Raw genomic sequence first — 23,456 nt, 5'->3', positions numbered from 1 at the left:
GAGGTGCCGGGGATAGGAACTGCCAGGCTCAGAGGTGCAGGGGATAGGAACTGCCAGGCCCAGGGGTGCCGGGGGTAGGAACTGCCAGGCCCAGGGGTGCCGGGGATAGGAACTGCCAGGCCCAGAGGTGCCGGGGGTAGGAACTGCCAGGCTCAGAGGTGCCGGGGATAGGAACTGCCAGCCCCAGAGGTGCCGGGGATAGGAACTGCCAGTCCCAGAGGTGCCGGGGGTAGGAACTGCCAGGCTCAGAGGTGCCGGGGATAGGAACTGCCAGGCCCAGGGGTGCCGGGGATAGGAACTGCCAGGCCCAGGGGTGCCGGGGATAGGAACTGCCAGGCCCAGAGGTGCCGGGGCTAGGAACTGCCAGGCCCAGAGGTGCCGGGGATAGGAACTGCCAGCCCCAGAGGTGCCGGGGATAGGAACTGCCAGGCTCAGAGGTGCCGGGGATAGGTACTGCCAGTCCCAGAGGTGCAGGGGATAGGAACTGCCAGGCCCAGAGGTGCCGGGGATAGGAACTGCCAGGCCCAGAGGTGCCGGGGATAGGAACTGCCAGTCCCAGAGGTGCCGGGGATAGGAACTGCCAGGCCCAGAGGTGCCGGGGATAGGAACTGCCAGGCCCAGAGGTGCCGGGGATAGGAACTGCCAGGCCCAAAGGTGCCGGGGGTAGGAAATGCCAGCCCCAGAGGTGCCGGGGATAGGAACTGCCAGCCCCAGAGGTGCCGGGGATAGGAACTGCCAGCCCCAGAGGTGCAGGGGATAGGAACTGCCAGGCTCAGAGGTGCAGGGGATAGGAACTGCCAGCCCCAGAGGTGCCGGGGATAGGAACTGCCAGCCCCAGAGGTGCCGGGGATAGGAACTGCCAGGGCCAGAGGTGCCGGGGATAGGAACTGCCAGGCTCAGAGGTGCCGGGGCTAGGAACTGCCAGCCCCAGAGGTGCAGGGGATAGGAACTGCCAGGCTCAGAGGTGCAGGGGATAGGAACTGCCAGCCCCAGAGGTGCCGGGGATAGGAACTGCCAGGCCCAGAGGTGCCGGGGATAGGAACTGCCAGGCTCAGAGGTGCCGGGGCGCTCAGCTGCCAGCCCCAGAGGTGCTTGGGGTCAGCCCTGGCGAGCTCCGACACAAACGAAGCACCGCACATCAGGCTTTTAATGTCTGAAAAGCTTTTGGGAGTTCAGCTGGCCACCGTGTTTTGAGTCAATTTCTATCCTATTTGTTTCCTCCAGAATGGTTAGAAAAGTGGTTTGGCCGTCAGCTGTTCACCTCTGGAGCCCTGAATTCAAAGGCTGCCATGGGTCACACAAGTGAAAGCTGGGCTTGGCGGGCGGTTTTTTTTTTTGCTCCCCATCTGTTTGCATGGAGGCTCTTGGACTCTAGCCCCTGAGCACCTCGCAAGCACTAACCTCCCCCCCCACCCCTCCAGGCAGAAGAAATGTGATTAGTGCCTGGCTTTTTTTAAGAGACTCACTTGCCCCACTCCTAAGAGCGCTAAAAGCACTGAGTGCTGCAAGCTTCCGTGAAGAGGAGAGGATCGTTGTGAGAGGTGTGGCCATTTGCCATTAAGAGAAGCCATTCAATTCCTCCACCTTCCCAGGTTCACAAACCCCAAGGGCTCTAGGACTTGCAAATCGGGTTTTATTCGGTTTCGGTGGGTAATTACATCAGCCGATCCAAATTCTCCTTTCAGCTGCACGTGGTGTTCTTCACTTCTGGTCCCCAATAAAAGTGCGTTGGTGATGCTAAACAACGGCCAGGGCCAGAGCTGGCTGAATTTTAATGGGGGGCAGAGCGCTCCTCGTTCATGAGGCAGTTGGCACATCAGGTTGCACGTCAGGGTGGGATGGTTGTGTTTCAGGTTGGGTTGGTTGGGTTTGCACATCTGATTGGGAAGCCAGTGTTTGCACATCAGCTTGGGTTGGTTGTGTTTGCACGTCAGGTTGCACATCAGGCTGGGTTAGTTGTGTTTGCACATCAGCTTGCACGTCAGGTTGCACATCAGGCTGGGTTAGTTGTGTTTGCACATCAGCTTGCACGTCAGGTTGGGTTAGTTGTGTTTCCACTTCAGGTTGCATGTCAGGTTGGGTTAGTTGTGTTTCCACTTCAGGTTGCACGTCAGGTTGGGTTAGTTGTGTTTCCACTTCAGGTTGCATGTCAGGTTGGGTTAGTTGTGTTTGCACGTCAGGTTGGGAAGTCTGTGTTTGCGTCTCAGGTGGGCATGGCTGTGTTTCAGTGTCAGGTTGGGTTAGTTGTGTTTGCACGTCTGGTTGCACGTCAGGGCCAGAGGACTGTGGGTGCACGTGCAGTTGAACATCAGCTAACAAATCAGTTTGAGATCCTGTTTTTTGCACATCCGTTTGCACGTCAGTGACCAGATCAGTTTGAGCTAGTGTTCTTTGCACATCCATTAGTATGTTCGTTTGCACAGTCACGCGGGATGCTTGCGCTTGCACCTCACTTTGTCCCTTTGTATGCACATCATTCTGCAAGTTATCCTCAGTTTGCTTTTTCTGCCCCTGGGCCAGTCTCTCCACCTCCTTCATGAACCGAAGGCACAGCTCCTCCTGCCACGGCAGAGCCACGCACTGCACTGCCACGGGCAGCCCCACGGCTCCTTCCACAGCCTGCAGAGGAGAGAAAAGCCGTGGAATATTATTAGGGAAACTCAAGGACCTGTGCTGCTGTGGGGAGCAGGACCTATAGAGCAGGGGTGGGCAACCTGCGGCTCCGGAGCCACACGCGGCTCTTCAGAAGTTAACATGCGGCTCCTTGTATAGGCACCGACTCCGGGGCTGGAGCTACAGGCGCCAACTTTCCAATGTGCCGGGGGTGCTCACTGCTCAACCCCTGGTTCTGTCACAGGCCCTGCCCCCACTCCACCCCTTCCCGCCCCCTCCCCTGAGCCTGCCATGCCCTCGCTCCTCCCCCTGCCCAGAGCCTCCTGCACGCCACAAAACAGCTGATCGTGAGGGAGTGGAAGGCGCTGATCGGCCAGGCTGCCGGTGGGTGGGAGGTGCTGGGAGCGGGGGTGGGGAGCTGATGGGGGCCTGCTGACGTACTACTGTGGCTCTTTGGCAATGCACACTGGGTAAATTCTGGCTCCTTCCCAGGCTCAGGTTGGCCACCCCTGCTATAGAGCCTCCTCTTCATGAAAGAAGAAGGGAAGGATCCTTCCACTGGACCCAAGATTGGACTAAGGGTAACTCCTGCAGACATACCCCCGCCAGCTTTAATCTGGCTAGCTCAGGAGCAGTGAAGCCGCAGCAGGGTAGACGAGTAATTATCCAGGGTTCTGGGCCGGCTTGTACATCCCACGCTGGAGCATTCGTTGCCATGGCTTCACTGCTCCCAGGCCTGAGCTAGCTCAAGGAAAGTTCCCTTGGGTATAGCTTCACGTGTTGCCATCACACCCGCTGACTGCGCTGTGGCCAAGAGTGCGGCTGGCAATACGTTAGGCCGTGACCCACGTTCCCCAGGGGAGTTGGGTTGCAGGTTATTTTGCCAACAGCTGCAAAGCTAGCCATGAGCTAGGTGGGCCTGGCTGTGCACAGGTGGTCAACCACTAGAGTGCTCTCCAGGATACAGTGGCCTGGCCCACCCCGGGGAAATTTTCCCTGGCCCAGCAGGGACCCTGTAGCAGTGGATCTAGTCGGTAGCCTCTCTGCTCTGCAGAGCAGAATTGGGCCCTATCTACCAAAGAGAGAGACAGAGTCTACTGTACAACACCCCCAACCCGCAAGGGGACAATAAACTAGAAAGCAACCACCCTGTGATCTTTCAGTAGCCCTATAGCGGGGCGAGCACCCCGCTCCGGAGAGAAAGGGGTTAATACCAGCTCTGGGAAAGGGCTGCCCCGAGGAGCCAATCAGGCGAAGGCAGGTAGCAGCCAGTCCGGGCCCGGTAGGGCTGGTATAAAAAGGCCTGTGAGCTAGGCGGCAGGAAGTCTCACTCCAGCCTTGGGGTGGGAAGGACAGGGCTGCCTAGGAGCACAGGGTATCTTCAACAGAGTAGTGCTGGAGAAAGGGCAGGCTGAGCTGGGGAGCTCAGGCCTGGTGACCTCCCAGACTGAGGCCTGACAGGAAGGCCTAAGGAAGTACTCCGGCTGCAGGGAAAGGCAGCAGGTCCAACCCCCTAGCCAGTGATGAGTGGCCATTGCAGACTGCCATTTGCCCCTGAGTAAAGGGGCTAGATGAGGACTAGCAGTGGGCCACTGAGGCGAGGTGGGCTCAGGGGAGTGGGGTTTCCTGGGTGAGGGGCAGCACCTCAAGATAAGGGGCACCGTGGTCCAGGAGGGACGTGGGGCCTATACACGGTGGAGATAAAGGGACTGGAGACGGGTATGTAACAGAGGGTGAGACACCGGCCCATCGGAGGGCACTCCAGGGCTGAGAGAGCTAATTCACAGATGCCCAGCAGGAGGCACCGTGCCGGTGAGTCAGGGCCTTGCTACAAGCCCCTTCATTGGGATCGGTATGACAGCATCCATGTCTGTGGATATTAGAACCATCTATGGCCACTTAAGACATCCCCCGGCTGTCACTATACGCCGTTGCCGCTCGGAACTCCATCGCAACCTCAAGGCCAGGACTCCGATCTTCCTACTCCAGAAACATAGCTCCCTGCGGCTTGAGCTAAAGGAAAATCGCCATGAACAATATAGAGCCAATGACACACCATGGAGCAGTTCTGATTCCATTCAGTAGAGGGCAGTGGTGCACAAATACCCACTAGCCTGATCGTTATAATAGATTGTTATATACACGCCAGGGTGGACAGTCACCCTTGCTCTGAAACATGTAGACTCTATGGATCTAGGGAATCATTCACCTGTGAAATCTGCATCTGGCCTGGACAGTTTGCTAGGATGAGATATAGCAAGATCTGTCGAAAGAAGGCCGTGCTGCCCCAAACCCTAACCTGCCTATGCCATAAAACAATGGGGATTCATCACTGACCTGCCTCAGTCTCCTATCCCAGGGGTCACCGTAGTGCCCTGTGTAATGCTTCAGATTTTCCTCATCAGCCTCCGTAACGGTGGTGACCGGCACAACCCCCGCGGGGAAGTTTAAGACGTTGTACAACATGGTAGAGGAAACAGCAGCTGGAAATGTGATGCACAGAATATGGTAATAAATCCGGGGCCATATAGGACTCTGTGACTGCACACTAGGATTATCCTGGCAGCAGCAGGGCTAGAACTCAGCTCCTCCTGCTCCAAAAGCAGAGACACCCGCCACTTGAGCCAAAGGAGGATCACTCTCAGCTGTTAGCAGTGCAGGGCCTATCTTACACAAGTACCCAATTCTCACTGCCTCCAGGACAAGGCAGTGACACACACCTACACTAGCTAATTTAACAGCCGCACCTTGAGCATCTAGCACTCTCGGGAGTTCAAATCTTACTTCTGATATCAGTAGATCAAATCTGTAGCCAACAGGGACTGCATGGCTGTCAGCCCCCTGGAACTTCCTGACAGCAACCATCCATCCTATTACAATATAAAATCTGGAGTTCCCTGAGAGGAAGAACCTAACCAGTGGTCTAGGATCCTGACAGTGCAAAATCAGTGAGAGAAATCAGAATTGATCCACGTCAAACACAGAACCCATTTCTCCCCAATTTGGGGATCTAAACAGCCTCTCTCTTTATACAATGGCCTGGATCTGAAGACACCCAACCAGACTCAGATTTAATGGCTTGAACCGTTTTCAGATGCAGGGAAAAACTGGGGAGAGGGGAGAACGAGTTAATCAAAGGTTCCTGACCCACCAAAGAGGTTCAGTTTGGTTCAATTTCTGCAGGATGCCTTAGGCCAGTTCTTTCTAGCACTGCAACTTACCAATGAGTCTCCCAGGATACCCCAGGGTGAAGGCAGGGCCTAACACAGGACACAGGATGACATCCAGATCCAGGTTTCTCCATCTGGAGAGGAATTCCCGTCGGTATATCTAGAACAAGGCAGCACCAGGATTTCCCAATTGGTAGGATGTAATTATAACACTTGGCTTTTCCCCTGTGGATCTGACTGTGTTAAGGCCCCATGAGGTGATCTGGGTGAGTTATTTGGAGAAAATAATGGGTGGAATTGACCCCTGTATGGAGGGTCAGAACAACTCCTATGAAACCCTTAGTCAATGGGGTTTGTGCTGGCTCCTCTGCATGGCATGGTATGAGTTTCACCCTCTGCAAACAGTTTGGAAAATTCTCTTTTATATTCCTTATTCCACACAATTTACCAATTTCTCCAATGCATAAGTCTTGGTCTGCAGATTCTTTGCAAATAGCTTATTGGGAATATTTGAATTCCCTCCTTTGATCAGTTGAGCAAAGACCTGTCAGGTTGATCGGTCACCTGCGATGATTTCTGTTGCTAGATTAGATGACTTGTGTGCAGGGCCTAACTAACAGCAGCACAAATTTCAAATTGCATATTTGAGGGGACAGTTCTCTGAGCTGCAACGTTTGCATTGTGGTTGGTTCTAGTTCTGCAATTCAAGATTCACGGTCACTGACTATTTGTGCATAACATTTACTTTTGACCTGCACGTGCACTAGAAAAGCTTGTTTACTAGAATATTTGTGGACAGTAAACACATAGCAGGAGCACAGCACAAATATTCAGATACCAGTAGGCTAGGCATGGTAAAAGAGCCTAGTTAGAACAGTTACCATATTCACAGAAAATTCCCTCTCCAATATAAATGGCTGGTAATTTCCTGCTAATGTTCCACGGTGCTGGGACTGCATGCCAAATCTTTGGTGGTATGGAAGATGCTAGCAGAAACCTAGATGTCCAATCCGGAAGAGCTGAGTTTGCATGTGTCCCAGTGGGTGCTGTTGCATGGTAGGGTGAAGAGCTTAAGGGATTTTGGGACCAGGAGGTTTAAAGGTTGTATCAGTTGATGACAGTGCAACTGATTGTGTTTGTGAACTAAATGGCCACTATGAGACTGGGGCAATAGTTCATTTCCTCAGGAATACGTCTGGTTAACAGTGGCTTTTTATCTTTCGTATTGAAAAAGTCACATTACCATCAATGCAGCATGCAGCTCCGAGAATTCTTTCGGCGACCTAAAATTAGCCGGAAATAAGAAAATGACAGAGATTATTGAGTGAGCAGGTGACTGGTTCACTACCAAATTCGGACCCAGTGTCTCCATATGGGTGGTGTGTGAATGGATGAAATATCGATACAGCACAATGCAGTCGCCATCTGGTTTCTAACACACTGACACCCCCCTCTAGATACGCCAGCCAACATAACTCTCTTTTAACACAAAACACACTTCAAATATGTGGGAATCTGGAATGGGCCCAGGAGAATAACTGGGGTCCAAATTTCATAGCTGGCCCCTGTTTCTGCAGTGGCCTGAACCAAGACCCTTGATTCAGATAGCCCTGAAATTTGAAGGGGATAAAAAAAATGTGGCTCTGGATCAGAACTGTGTCGCTCCTGCGGAAATCTATTGGGTCCTTTAATTTCCAGGAAACTCAGTAGCACATCGACATTGCAGGGCTACAATTTTAAAATCATCACTCATCATCACCAGGGCCCCGATCCTGCAAGGAGCTCATAGCCTGCCCAGAGCGGCAGTGAAAGCAGAAGGGATCCATATAGGAGCAGGAGTCTACATGCATGGGGATCTGCTTACATATTTTGCTCTTCAACTCTGAGACCCTGAGCCTAGGATCTCTATCTGGCAAAGCACCTATGCACGTTGAACTTCAAGCATGTGCTTCAGGGCAAGTCCACACTACATAATTAAGTCTACCTAAGGCTATGTCTACACTAGAGACACTGGTGCTTCTGTCGGTGAAACTTCTGTCAGTCAGGGGATTGGTTTTTATCACACCCGTGACTGACAAAAGTGCTAGTGGCGACATAGCCTAAGTTACGTTGATGTATAGCCACCGCAGTCACTGAATTGCTTTTGCACGTCCACACTCTGCTTCTTGCGTCGGCAGCGCGCATTTTCACCAGGAGTTGCACTTGCACCGATTTCACTGTCAGTGTGGGGCATTGTGGGACGGCTTCTGAAAGGCAGCACCAGTCGATGTAAGCAACGCAGCGTCTACACTGACGCCGGGTCGACCTCACTGCATCGACCTAAGCACTACGCTTCTCGCGGAGGTGGAGCTATTCAGTCGGTGTAGTGGGCACGTTACATCGGTTGGAGCAGCATTTTAGGCCAACCTAACTCTGTAGCATAGACCAGGCTTTGGTCTCATTGACATAAGCCTGTGCGCAAATGCTTTGTTGAGCTGAAAGTGTCATTGAGACTGACCAGGTGAACACAGCCGCTGCTCACCGATTCTCAGCCAGGGTCTTTCTAGCCCACAGGAAGCTTCAGCCCTTATCAGACTCTTTCACCCAGACGTCATGGCGGCGCGGGGGAGGGGGGGGGGTCCATGTTTTCCCCTCACTGGAGTAGACATTCTGGACTAGTGCCCGCCTAGCTGCACTGACGTCAAGAGAGGTGTGCCTATTTACACAACAGAGCTGTCCTTCTGTCTGCCATGCGCTTTATAACACACACGCCGTACAAGGAACCGGTGTGGCCTTATTCACCAATGGGAGAGCTACACGGGGATAAGATTTGGTCCATTTTCTTTACACTCTTCTACCCCGTGGATTCCTTGGTTTTTAATTAGAAAACACGCCTCAAATCAGAAATGTCCCTATATTTGGCTTTGAGAATTTAATTTTTTTTCTCTCTGTTGAATTCCCCCCACACACCCAACCTTGCCTCAGTTTCTCTTCCAATCAACCCCCATCTTTTCTAGACTGCGTTGTGTGTTATGGCAGCTGCTTTTAACATTAACACGTCAATTCAGAATGAAGCCACAATAGGAACTTTGATGTGACGTAATTAACACCGATCCTAGAGTAATAACTGTTAGTTGTTTATACCGCCTCCCATCATGCCCTTCTGTGATGTTATGCAAATCAGCAATAATTGTTTACAGGACTATTCTTCCCAGCAGCGGATATTAGCAATTTCTATGTTTGCTCTAAGGATCACTTGCAATCTTTCAATTGTACCGACAGGTGGCACTAGCAACTTCTCAACTGGTTAAAAAGTATTTACAATCCATTCATCCATCCCTGTTGATTCTATGAAAGAACATATGTCACAATGCACGTCGATTTCTCAGGAACAATGCGATCAGATGTCTGCACAACAAAGTCATTCTGAAACAGGGAACTTATGCTGGAAAGATCTTTCCACTTCTACATGGCTATAAACTGTACTGTGAAATCACCATTTTCTATAGTTACTTGAACAGAATGCTGTTATTAAAGTTGAAAAAAAACGGCCTCTTACCACACTCCACACAGTGCATTCAAATAACTGGAGAATCGAGGGAACTGAAAAGAAACATAAAAACGTCAATGAGCATCACCATTGGGAAGCCAGAATCAGGTCAGATCGTCGAGAAAGGTTTTCAGAGGAAGGAGTTATGCGCAAACAGCTCCAGAGGCACTGATGTGGCACACGCCAGGATGCACATTTTATCAAGCAAGCACAGACACTGCAAGTGATCCGCTAACAAACTTACCATCGGCACAATCTTTTAGTGACAAAACCGAAGATTATAAATAGGGCCCTACCAAATTCACAGTCCAGTTTGGTCAATTTCCTGGCCATCGGATTTTAAAAATCATAAATTTCATGATTTCAGCTATTTAAATCTAAAATTTCACAGTGTTGTAATTATAGGGGTCCTGACCCAAAAAGGAGTTGTGGGAGGAAGGGGGGATCGCAAGGTTATTGTAGGGGGGGTTCTGCTACCCTCACTTCTGTGCTGCTGCTGGTGGAGGCACTGCCTTCAGAGCTGGGCAGCTGGAGAGCGGCAGCTGCTGGCCGGGAGACCAGATTTCACGGACCGTGATGTATTTTTCATGGCTGTGAATTTAATAGGGCCCTAATTATGAATGATCTAACTCCATGTATCTTTCCCAAACATTTAATTCTGCAAAATCAAAATACTAACACTGACATTCTGCTGTGCTTGCACAGCGTGTTACAGCTGAGGATCTCAATGTCAGCATGTATCGTTATCCCCACTTTGCTGATGGGGAAACTGAGGCACAGTGATCAGCTGCAGAACTGGGAATAATACTCAGGAATCCTGACTCCTACGTGCCTGCTCTAGCCACTAGAGAGACTCTCTTCCCTTAAGGCTGTGGCTTAGAAGAGAATGGGAAGCAGTTTACATCCTGCCTGATGGGTGAAATTCACCTTGTGCATAAGGCCAGCACAAACCCTATTACTCACATAAGTCGCACTTTAGCCCCGGGATAGCTTAGTGCGAGGCCTCTGCCCAAGGGCAGATTTGACCGTCTGAGTATTTAAACCAACCAGAAAAACAACATTAATGTTTAAAGAGCCTCACAAAGAGAGGAAGGCTAGCCCAGGGGCTTGGGATGTTGGAAGAGCTAAGTTCAAATCCCAGCTTGGTCACCAACTTGTAGCGTGTCCTTGAGCAAGTCACTTGTCTCAGCTGACCTACAATGGGGATCCCTGCTCTGCCTCCCAGGGGGTTGTGGGGAACTCAGATCTGAAGGTTATGGAGGCTATGCACAGTCCTATATGGGGAGAGGACCACTCCCAATGTTTAGATTTTCCAAGGAGTGTTCACTGGACTCCAAGGCCCCATGGATCCACCCCCGTGTCTCTCCCTAGTGTCCATGTGCTGACTTGCTCACCAACACTTTTGAGTTATTAGTTTGTTCCTAGGCGTCTCCTGCACTCAGTGTCTGGTGTGATGGTTCGTGGTTCACACTGATATTCAGGACTAACGCTGCAGTGAGCTAACTCGGGATGTAAGGTTACAAGCTGGGCTCTAAGCCGGGTTACCATGTTGACCCTTTCCTCAAGCAACTATCCCAAACTGTATCAATACACTACGTCTTACCCAGAAGGAGATGGTTATATTCTGGGGGCCTGCTTGCTTTTCACTCGCCCTGTGTAAATCAGGAGTAACTGCACTGAAGCCAGTGGAGTTGCACTGGTATAGAGCTAGTGGGAGTGGGAGCAGAACCAGACCTCAAAGGAATTTACATGCCTGACTCCCATTGATGTCAATGAGAATTAGGTGCCTAGCCCTTCTGAGGATCGGGGCCTAAGTCCCCCCCGAGCCAGCTGTGAGTGTGAAACGTGCCCTCTCTCCGGCACTGAAGGGAAGAAGATGTAACTTACCAGCGGTTTGGTGAGGAAAGCCAGAATCTTCTTCAGGAGAAAGGGGAGTCTGTAGCAATTGATCTGGGAGCAGGAGTTGGGATCCACAGTGTCCAGTTCACTGGGAAGGGAGACAGAAAGGAGGCAGTCAGGATGAGCCAGCTGTGCTGGGCCTACCCAGTGCTGATTCCCAGCCAGAAGATGTCTGACATTCATTACAGAGTACGGACCTCAGCTAGCCCCTTTCAGCCAAGGAGAGCAAACAAATAAATCTAAGACAGAGATCCCCTGGAGACCAGACCACGCTCCCCCAAAGAGGCAGTCACCAGATCAGCTGATTTGCAGTCCTGTGCGCTAGCCACTGCATAAGGCGCAAGAAATAACCCCTCCCCTGTTATAAAGCAAGAGGCTGGAAAAGCCTGCCTCCTAGCCTAGGTTGTCGTGTTACTCTTCTTCATGGCATCACTCAGTGGAACGAGCTGGCTTATGGGCTAGCCCCTTGCCTGGATAAATGCCTGGGTATCCCCACCAGGAACTGGCCTAGAGGCACCAGGCCAGTGGCAGCTGGTGCCCAGAACAAGAGGTGGGGCTCGAGCAGCAGAGGAAATGAGATTCGGCCCCATGCTCTGTGGCTGAACCCCAATAGCCCAGCTGAAGGCCGTATTCCCAGTTCAGTGCTTCCTTCCTCTGCCACTGGCAGACTAAGAGTGTGTCTACACTGCACACTAAGCCCAGGATCTGACTCCGGTTTGAGCACAAGCCCCACCTCCGGGCCTGGCCACTCAGAGCTCTGGCACCTCCGGGCCTGGCCACTCAGAGCCCCGGGACCTCCGGGCCTGGCCGCTCAGAGCCCCGGCACCTCCGGGCCTGGCAGCTCAGAGCTCTGGCACCTCCGGGCCCAAGTTCACCACGGCTATAAGCAGGCACGACTCCACGGAAGACAGCGCAGTCAGGCCCGCAGCACTGCTAGGCAATGATCCTGTTTCCCCGTAGCTCCTTCACTTCGCTGTGGAGACCCAGCCTGCTGTCGCTAGTTACACCCACCCCTCTGCGCCTGGCCGGCCTCGGTCACACTTACAATTTCTCAAGTAAAGCAGCGCCGCCATCGGCAAAGAGGCCCTTCATGAAGAGCTCGTTCATGACGTAGTCGATCCGCGGGGGGATGAACGGGATCAGCTGGGTGAAAGACGAGGTGGTTCAAAAACCAGGGGACAATACTTCATTGTGATTTCTTATATTCTGGTAGAATCCAGAGGCCCCACCTGAAATCGGCGCCCCGCTGTGCTCGGCGCTGTACGTACACTTGGTAAGAGCCAGTCCCTGCCCCAAAGGACTTGCAATCTAAAAGGTCCTAAGAGATTTAGGCAACCCAATCCTGTTGCAATGCAGCCCTTGCCCTTACAATCAAACTACACTCATTACTACAAACTAATGCGGGGAAGGAAGAGATCAGGTGATTTGCCTGGCAGAGCCAGGAATTAAACCCAGATCTCCGGAGTGTCACTGCAGTGCTTTCTTCACAAGACCATCCTACCTCCCTATAGCCAAGATCTGCAGGATAAACAGGACTCTCGCCCAACACCCATCTGCACCCGGGACTCTTCTGAGCGTGCAAGCTGCATAGTAGCCCATAATATTATCATCATTTAACTCCTGCTTAGGGTCATTTGTTGGAGACTGAGTGGCATGAACACACCAAGGAGTGTAATAACGCTCATCAGTGGTAGTGGGTTGGTTTTTTTTTTGAAGAGTTCCTGCATAATATGAATGTAAAGATACTTAGATCGGGGTAGGCAACCTATGGCACGGGTGCTGAAGGCTGCACGCGAGCTGATTTTCAGAGGCACTCACACTGCCCGGGTCCTGGCCACCAGTCCAGGGGGCTCTGCATTTTAATTTAATTTTAAATGAAGCTTCTTAAACATTTTAAAAACCTTATTTACTTGACATACAACAATAGTTTAGTTCTATATTATAGACTTATTGACAGAGACCTTCTAAAAACGTTAAAATGTATGTCGGGCACGCGAAACCTTAAATCAGAGTGAATAAATGAAGACTCGGCACACCACTTCTGAAAGGTTGCCGATCCCTGACTTAGATTTTAAAAGAAAGTTGAGAGGAGAGGGGAGAAAGCTTTTCCTGTTTTCTTGTATTCAATTTATCCTTTTCCTTTGACATTGACTTACTAAAAATAATACCATACAGTCATACTGTACAGCATCTTCTACAAAAGATCCAAAAGCACCCTCTAAAGGTATGATTAGCCTCTTTTTACAGCCGAGGCCCAAAAAACATAAGTGATTTGCCCGAAGTCACCTGGGAAGTCCACAGAGAATCAGGACTAGAACCAAAGTATCTGCACTCCCAGTTTCTTAGCCACTAAAACCATTTTGCCAAAGGGTAAAAGCAACACCAAACCACATAGGATCAGGTCCTTTGCTGGTGAAAATAAAACCAGCGTAGCTCCACGGAGGTCACCAGTTTACTTCACCTGGCCCACAGGTCCTACATAAATACTGCGTTTGTTTTTGTTTTTAAAATTAAGAGCAAAAGATACTGCAGACTTTAGTGGAGCCAGTTAACACAGAAGAATTACCGAGAGTGTCTATCTGTCCCCCAGAACAACTCATCTGGTTGTCTGAAACTGGATGAATAATTTACATGGGATAGAGAGACTACAAGACACAGATACGAGTACAGTAGAAATACCTAGACAGAGTCTTAAATACTAATGTGCAAGAGGCAGGCGGAGTGCTACCTCTGAATGGAAAGGAGACCAATTAGAGCAGACTGAAGATGTCTTTTTCCATCGGAAAAGGCCGTTTTATCGCAACTGAAATTCCCCAGGAACATGCCGATTTCAACCAAATTTTGCTTTTAAAACTATCAAAATGAAGCATTTCAATAATGCTGAAGTGTATTTTAAAATTAAAAAAAACACAAATACCAAAATGGAAACGAAACCGAAATTGAAAATTAAACAAAACACCAGTTGAGCTGAAGCAAAGTGTTCAAGAGTTTTGTTTCATGGAGATGTTGAAATTTTGGTTTTTCATTTTGATTCGGGACAAAATATTTTTCTGAAATGTTGGAATTTCCCATGGAACAAAAATTCCAGTTCCCAACGATCTCTAGTTGCAAGATCTTCTCGTTAGCTGATCCTCCTGTATTTGTGAAAGGCATTTTAATCATTATATGTTTCACCCCAGTCACAATCAAGGTAGTGTAATAACTAGGTACAAATATCTGGTTCTCTGTTGCTATCTGGCATGAGACCTGGTAGGCTTCAGAGGGTGAATGAACCTCTACCTTGCAGTCAGTCAGATTGCTTCTCCTTATCGCTTTGATTCATGTAGTCAGATCGCCCATGTGAATGAAGCTGGCTATGAACAAACACTGAACGTACCATGTGTCCAGCCTCCTGCAACAACGTCCTGGTTTCATGCACAGCCCGTCTCATGCAAGGAGGTAGCAGGAAATAGCCGTCTGTGTCGTAGTACCCGATCCGAAGGGGAGTGGAACTGGAGTACACCTGAAAGGAGACATATCTGCCCTTAATGTCTCTAGAACTGTGGGAATAATGGGATTAAACCACTATCAACCAGACTCTTCCCAGCTGGGACTAATGATGGGCAAACCTCCACCCTCAGCCCAACCCTATGAGGTCCTGATTCTGCTCCCTCCCATCTCCCAGCTCAAAGATTGTGCCCCCAGCCCTGTCCCCAGTGGCCTCTCTCTCCCAACAAGCCCTGTGGCTGTGATTCCATCATGGGAGCTCAGCTCTGTTATTTGCTCTGTCTCCGAGGTTCTAGCCAACAGCCTCCTTCAAGCCCCACACATTCCAGGGCCTCCCCATGTCAGAGGGATCCCAGAGGGTGTCCTCCCACGCCCTGACCTCAAGGATACCAGGTAGTGGGATGTGAAGACGTCGGCCAGCTCAGCCAACATCGTCATGGCTTTTTAGACCACAATGTACATTTCAGCAAAAGAAGGAGCCTAACCACTGTGACCATCTAACGTTCAGTGACCTACCTCCTCGTTGAAGGGCAGGGGTGGCACGGTGGGGTCCAGGTAGAACATGTCGTCACACAGGAGCGCTCTCATGCAGAGAGCCAGGCTATCCACGTCCCTCGCCATTGGCCCGACCATTCCTGTAACTGGAGTAAAAGAACACACATGTAGCTAACCACTAAGCCAAATGTTTGTGCTTCACCCTAGGTAGCCAGATGTATCAAGGCCAGGTATGCTTGTAGCATACACAACAGTCTCCATATCTGTCTACAGTTGTGATAATAGAGGGATAAACTCTTTTATTCTGAAGATCTAGAATGAACTGTGTAGCTCATGGAATAAGAAACTCCATTTATTTCTAAGTTTGACCTCCTCATCTGCACTCTGCCCATATACCATCTCTGATGGAACCACACACACACACACACACACACACACACACACACACACACACAAGCACTTCCTTTTTCCCCCCACCCCAAATGTGGATAAGGTCCAAGTTCAAGGTCCCAGAAGGCAGAGCTATCAGTAGTTAGCCTGGCATGAATAAAGGGCTTTCTTTGGTCTAATAAGGGGCTGTCACAAAACATGTCTGCCTGAGTGAGGACTGGAGAAATTGACCCACTGAGTCCGTCCCAGAGCTGAGGCAGGTTGGACACAGCAAGAAATCCCTGGGTCGGGGGGCAGAAAAGAGAGTGTATGGGAAGAGAAAGCCCTTCTTGAAGGGCTACGGCGCATGGATGGGAAGAGAGACTATTCCTAGGGACAGCAGAAGTTTTGGTGGATCCGATTCCCAGTCACTATATCCCGCCTTTGGCTGAAACTTGCATTTAAATGAGCATTTCCCAAATTTCACATCCAACTGAGTGGCTCACCATCGAGGTAGGACAGTTTCCATTATAACTAGTATTTCTTTGTATTACAGTAGAACCCAGAGCCTCAAGCAGAGCTCGGCTTTGTACAAGACGGACTGTAAACTCTTTGGGGCAGGGACTAAGAAGGCACGAGACAAAGGAAGGGTTATTACCTCCACTTTACAGATGGGGAACTGGGACACAGGGAGGTGAAGTGTCCTGCCCAAAGTCACCCAGGGATGGAACCCAAAACACCTGTGTCCCAGTCTAGTTCCTCTCTGAGACCCTCACCGTGGTTAATATCTGTTGCCAGAGGTTCAGACCGAAAAGGTTGTTGAAGAAAAGGCTCACCTGTTTGGACGTAACTGACAGGGCCGCTAACTCCGAAGGGACCGTGGGAGATAGAAATAAACAAACACATAAATACCGTGGATAACAATAGGAGGCATTTGAAGGGGGCAGAGGGGACAGGCAAGGGAAGTAGATTTAAGATTGGTCAACAGATCAACTGCCAGGTTTAGTGAGTGATAAGGGAGAAACCCGCCCAGGTGGGGGATGAATCAGCTTGCGGCTGACCCCGCACCTACTGAAATCAAGGGAAAGGCTCCCATGGATTTCACTGCTCACTGGATCACCTTTCATGAGGAAAGGCCATTCCCCTTTCTGCACAATCTGGAAACAGACGGTGCCCCTCTCAGCGAGGTAACCACTGAGAACGGAAGGGGAGGAGCTCAGCACCAGCCCCTCCCCCTAATCTGCAAGGGTCCTATTCTCCACCACAGGATACACATCTGAGTCCCAAATGAAGCCACTGGCAGTTACTCATACCCTGCAGGGCGGAATTAAGCCCCAGGGAGTTTAAAACAAGACCTGTCCATGCAGGCCCCAATCCAAAGCTCATTGAGATCACTTGGAGTCCTCCCAATGATTTCAATGGCATTTGGACACAGCCTTTCAAGATCTGTGATGATACTCAGAGAAGGGGCTGGGGTTTCAATGGGCTTGGATTTGATTCACAAGGCTGGGGACCAGGCTGGCTTTGGGCAATGGGTTTTCACCCCCGGCGGCAGCGATTCAGGGTGGTGGGTACTTGGTCTCAGCACATGCTGTGCCATGCAAGCTCCTTGTTACCTGTGAGGGGCTCTGGAGAAATCAACAAACAATCAATCCTTTGTCAGTGCTGCAGAAACCGACGCGGCCCTTGGGCAGGCTCGGCACCTACCTTAGCCTGTTGCCCGTCGGCTTGAGCCCGCACAACCCGCAGAAGCTGGACGGCAGGCGGATGCTCCCACCTATATCTGTCCCAAAGCCCAGGACGGACCCTCCTCCGGCGATCAGCGCCCCCTCCCCTCCGGAGGAGCCGCCGGGGCTTTTCTGGTGGTTCAGCGGATTCACCGTCTGGCCGAAGATCAAGTTGCTGCAGTCGTAGCTGAGTGAGACGGAAAGCAGCAATCAGTTAATGGAAGTGAGCTGCGTTCCCTACATCACATTCCCTTCCGTGTCCTTCAGCACCGTGGAGGCCTGCTTAACCTTTCACCTTACCGGGACACCTCACCTCACCTTATTATGGCACCCAAATCTCCACTCAAAAGACCAGTGAAGCCAACGGGCAGCAGAGCCCAGCAGATCAGCCAAGACCAAATGTGCTGACTCCTGCTTCAACAGTGATCTCAATAAAGGGGACAAGCATAGGCCGCTCGCTGCTAGTGAATAAGGCACAACACAGCTCACAACTGGAGAACAACGGCGGGCGGAGGAGGGGGGGGGTAGAAGGTTGGGTCTCCATGATGCCCCTGATTCACCTACAATAGAGTCCTTTACTGGTAGGGCCCTACCAAATTCATGGTCCATTCTGGTCAATTTCGCTACCATAGGATTTGAAAAATTAGTCCATTTCACATTTTCAGATGTTTACATCTGAAATGTCACAGTGTTGTAACCGACCCAAAAGGGGGGTTGCAAAGCTGTTGTAGAGGGTCACAGGATTGCCACTCTCATTTCTTGCAGCCCCGGAGCTTCCTGCAGCTGGAGGAGGTTCCCGGAGGTGGAGGTGGGTCTGATCTCCCCCTTGCTGCTGGGAGTGCCCCAGCCAGGGTCTCCTAGCTACTAGTCTTGGCCAGTGGTGGATTAACTGTGCCCAGGAGCTCTGGACAATTTGGGGGCGCCCCGAGCCCAGCTCCGGGGTTGCTGCAGCACAGAAGTGAGGGTGTACCACCCTCACTTCTGCACTGTCTCTGGAGGTGGGTCTGATCTCCCCACCGAGAGCAGTAGTGCAGGGGAAGGACAAGTCATGTCCCACCCCAGCTCGCCTGGACTAGCAGCTACGAGCCCCCAGCTGGGGCACTCCCAGCAGCACGGGGGAGATCGGATTTCATTGGGCAGGACTTATTTCACGGTCCGTGGCACGTTTATCACGGCGGTGAAATTGGTAGGGCCCTATTTATTGGAGAGCAGTAGACTCGGCATATTTCTCCTGCATAGGTGCCTGGACTACTGCGGCTCACGGAAAAGCAAGAGGACTGCATGGAAACTGCCTCCCAGTGGGAGCTGCCGGCGCCCTTGCTGCTGTCCTGTGTGAGCATTTCTGAGGTAAACGCAGGAAGGGGGAGCAGGACCTGAGCCGCCCCAAGTGCACAGAGTGACTCAGAGCCGCGTGGCTCTCGCTCACCCCTTTCCATCAGAGTTCCCAGCAGTGCTGGGAAGGCCCTCTCTGGTGGGGTGGGGAGCACCCTACACTGAGCACAGAAAGAAGGCTACATTAACTGCCACTGGATCTTGAATCGTCACGGTCCAGTTGGGACCGCCTTGCTGCTCAAAGTAATCCCGGTGAAGGTAATGGCCCAGGTCCTCAGAGATTATTAGGCGCCTAACTCCCATTGATTTCGACTGACGTTAGGTGCCTAAATACCTTTGGATCTGAGCCAACATGATTAGTCACACAGGCAAGGCGATGACAGTCTGGCCTCTGGTGTTTCTCTCTCTCACTAAGCACTGAGGGCCAGATTTGAAGGCTACCCAAGTCAATGGCTGTCTTTCCACCCTCCCACACTGATCGCCAGGGCAGGGGGTACGGAAAAGTAGCAATCCTTGTCACAAGGAGAACCGGCCAATTACTTGATCAAGCACTGGGAGATGTTGGTTTTCACAAACGGAATGGCCCCCTGCTTCTTCAGCACCTTCACTAAGACGCTGTCCTCTTGCTCCGGGTAGCCGAGGTACTGTCCCAAGCCACAGGTGGAGACATGACCCTTGGAATGGGGGCAGACATAGAGCATGTTAGATACATGGGACTGACGCCATGGTCACCACGGATGGAACCTCTGAGCCCTAACGTGAGGGGTGGAAACGGACAGGCAGCTGCCTCCCAGTGTCCTCTGGTACGTGGCCACTAATGATAATACAAGGGCTGGCAGCTCCATTGAAGGCCCTCCTCTCTCTCCTGGGGGTTATATTGCTGAGCGATTTCCGCCCCCATATCCTAACTGCTCTCCAGTCCCAGCCATGAGACGCCTTCTTACAGTCTGACACCCCCTTTTGCCCCAGCAGCCCTCTGCAAGCCACCCCCTTGATCTCTCCAAACCCCTCAAGGGAGCTGACTCAGTAGATCACAGGGATCTTTCTGCCAACCTGGCCATGACGCTGTTTCAGTGCAGCCTCATTGCACTCACACTCTGATGGCAGAGCCATAATCAAGCTCACCGATATTTCAGGGCTGAGCCAATACTTTTAATTAAGTTTAATGACACTGTAATGAATCCACAGCCACCTGGAACTTCACGGCATCAGTAGGGATAGAACTCAGACCCCCTGCTCCAAAAGCACAGCCCCCTATCAGTTGACTAAAGGAGAATCTCTGTTCACTGTCCGCAACATAGAGCTTTTGTCACATATGGACAGTTCCACTTCTATCCAGCAGAGGGCAGTGGTGCACAGACACACCAACTAGCACTTTTACCGTATCAATTCCTCTTTATACCTGTCAATACAGTGGTCCGTGTATTTTATTACCAACCCCAACGTATTGCACTCCCTTATCTCAACATTACATGCTTCTTTTAAAAAAAAGGAAATACAGAAACACCTCGTATCCAATGGGATCCTTGATACTGACGGGAACTCCATACAACAACCCTTTCTCCTTTTGTGTCCTCACTTCCTGGAGCAGGTGCACACACTCCTGAATAAAATCCGTCACACAGTTCACGTCCCGGTTCACTTCTAAGGCCTTGCCGAGGAAACACAGGAGGGAAAGAAAAGGTCATTCACCTCTTTAGACCTTTAATTCACCCTGCATCTGAGTTTATGCTTTATAACTAAGGAAGAAAAGCAAAACCTTTTACCCAGGTCTACACTTGAAAGTTGTTTCCGATTAAGGTAGGGTGTGAAGTTAAAGTGCAATAGCTATTCCTGATTAACTCCATGTGTGGACACACTTATTCTGAAACAAGAATGCCTTATTGTGTTTCATGGCATAGAAACAATGGAGTTAGATAAAAAAAAACATAAAATACTATTGCTGCAAGGTTACAATGTAACACAACTTTACTTCTCAGAATTCAGACCCATAACACACACACACACAAGAATGCAAAAAAAAAAAAAAAAACAGAGAGAGACAAAACAGGCTGCTCCCTAAGATATAAAGGCACAACTCACCCCACCTTACTCTAGCTGGCTAGCTGCAGACTGACTGCTGCTGCGTGCTAGGCAGGTCTTATGCTTCCCTACAGAGCACCCTGGTGTGCAAGGAGGATGAGGAAAACCTGAGAACTTAAAGTGATAGATCACAATTTTCACAGTTTTCAATACACGACAGAACAAGACATTATCTCTCCGCAATAAACATTTCCACCCAGGGACCTAATCAGGAACAACTTTCGTGTGTAGACAGACAAGCCCTAAGTGGCATTGCTCCAGGAAAAACTCCTAACAACTTTATGGGGGAAATTTGCCCTAGTGCAGAGGGCCAGCCCTAGATCTAAGCAACTCTGATAATTTACTTCAAAGAGAAATTTTAAGCAAACCATCCCAGTTTATCCTAAATCTAGCACCAGTTATTATTACTGTATCTGTTAGAGCAGGCCTGGAGGACCCAACCAAAATCAGGGCCACTCATTGTGCTAGGCGCTGTTCAGACACATAATGCATCAGTCCCTATCTGGAAGAGCTTACAAATAGCAAGTTAAAGGGAGCGTTATAATCCCCACTTTACAGTTGGTTAGCTGAGATCAAGGCAGATTAATTCACTTGCCCAAGGTCACACAGGGAGGTATGTGTCAGAGTCTACAATTGAAGCCAGATCACCTGAGTCCCAACCCAGTGCTTTAACCACATCCTTGCTGTCTTGAAGAAGGAATGACTTCCTCACCTTGTCCATGTACGTGTAGAGGACGCTCTCTGGTGACAGGGAACCTTCCTTCTGTTTCTTGACCAGCTCAACAAGCGGCAGAGAGAGGATGAGATTGGCCTGTACCTCCGGGTTCTGCAAGGTGTAGTAGATACATGGCAATTATTGTGTAGAGCACAGAGCTGGTTGGAAACTCTTGTGTGTATAATTAAAAAAAATCAGGTGAAAACTTTCAATCAGTTGTTTTCCTCCATAAATATTTCCCCCCGTTTTCTGACCAGCTCTCGCAAAGAATTGCCCCACAGTTACGGGGTCATCTTTTCTCCCTATCTTGTCTCTGGGTTTGCAAGACCTGGGTGAATGATTCCCATCGACATCTCAAGACCTGTGAATTCAAGACAGTTGCATTTCGTTGCAAAGATGGTCAAATTCCACCCCAGCCAAAAATAATAATAATAATCTGCAAGATTTACTGTTTTCGCTCCCAAACGGTTCTAATTTCTGAGCAAACAGCTGCTTCCCCCCCCCCTTCCCCCAAACTTGTCCAGGGAAATTTGGCTGAAAACACAAACCAAATCAGTTTTTACATCAATGCAGTATAGTGTTTATGACACATAGAAGATTATTTGCACGTCTCCATGCTGAATGTGGTCTGGACTCATTCCTAAGGATCTCCTGCTGCTACATTATTTGTAGCAGTCCTCTGCGTAGCTCTGAACTGTTAACTTGACATGCAGTCTGGTCTATGACACCATGCATTACATCAAATTCAGCCTGCTCCGCCCGTGCCATCTGCTACCGGCAGGATGCACGGTAAAGCCGAATTTCATGCAACACATATGACAAAAAAATGAGCTCACGGCCTCACCACGTGGTAGGTCACTGCGTAGACAGAGGATGGGGCTGTAGCTCAGACAACGTTCAAATGAATTCACTGATTCTGACGTACCAGGTTGCAACTCAGCTAAACAGTCTGGGGTTATGTGGGAGACTTGCAAATAATTTAGGGCCTGATCCTGTTGCCCTTAAGCTGAGCGGTTCCTTATTTCGTGAGTGGGGCTAGCAAACTTGGAGCCCTCCTGGGGTCCTGGATGATCAGGGACAAAGCAGATCTCACGTTGGGAGACAGGTCTGTGTGCTGGGGGGCGAGGTTGACAGCTAAGGCTCCGGTATACAGAGATTATAAAGGAAACTTTTGGCAGAAGTCACAAGACTTCAGGGATCATTCATTCTCCCAGCTCTGAGGGGACTTCTTTTTGCAGCTGGACCCATGACATATTTATTTGAGACTGTTAATGAGATGAGCGTGCACGATCCTTTCTGAGGACGAGAGGAATACCCGGGCGTGTCACCTCTTGTTTGAACTGCTGGACAGCTTCTTCCATCTGTCCCAGGGCGCGCACTCGGTTCCTCCTGGCCTCCCGCATCCTCTGCTGCACCAGCTTCTTCACCATCCACTTGAGCACCAGGAAGGCCACGGTGGAGCTGCAGAGCACGACGGAGATAACGCTGGGATCCAGCTCCACCTCCGGCAGCAGCTGCCGCATCTTCTCGGGGATCATAGTGAGACGGGCCTGGCCGGCTGCTAGGGCGCCCTGAAATCGACAGGGCAAGTAAGGAGGGGCCACTTCTGAGCCCTTCGAATACCAACCACGATCAGCCTCCACTACCGCTGGAGCTAAAGGAGGGTCAGAAAATGGAAGTGCTGGTTGTTGGTGCTTCTCCAGGGGTCTCGTTTTAAGGCCCTGATTTCCCAGAGGGTCTAGGTCCCGGCTATAGCGAGTGCATTGACATGCCTGCATGCTTGGTTTGCAGGCTGTGGGAGTGGGGACGTTTCGCAAGGCCCAGTGCCTGCTCCCTTCCTGCCAGGAGGAGCTCTGCAAGGTCCAGCCACGCGGCCGGTAGGATCCGTTCTCCTCACCCCACGCCCTGGTCTCCGGTCACTGCAGGATCTGAGCAGCCTCCATTGACACGGGCGGGAGCTACTGGTGGGAGAAGTAGGCCCCAGGCTGAGCAGCAAAGCAAAGGTCAGCCCATTGCATCAGGCTGGCTCATGTGGGTTG

The 23,456-nt window shown here is 50.7% G+C and overlaps 1 pseudogene; it reads right to left on the bottom strand.

The window, feature by feature from the left end:
• Positions 1–1,377: 1,377 nt before the first annotated feature.
• LOC101944150 (vitamin D3 hydroxylase-associated protein-like) lies at positions 1,378–22,975 on the bottom strand (annotated as a pseudogene).
• Between the last annotated feature and the right edge of the window lie 481 nt (positions 22,976–23,456).

Source organism: Chrysemys picta, chromosome 8 (assembly GCF_011386835.1).
Source record: "Chrysemys picta bellii isolate R12L10 chromosome 8, ASM1138683v2, whole genome shotgun sequence".
Lineage (NCBI taxonomy): Eukaryota > Metazoa > Chordata > Testudines > Emydidae > Chrysemys > Chrysemys picta.
The sequence above is the reverse complement of the archived record's forward strand: the minus strand, read 5'-3'. Positions and strand labels throughout refer to the sequence as shown.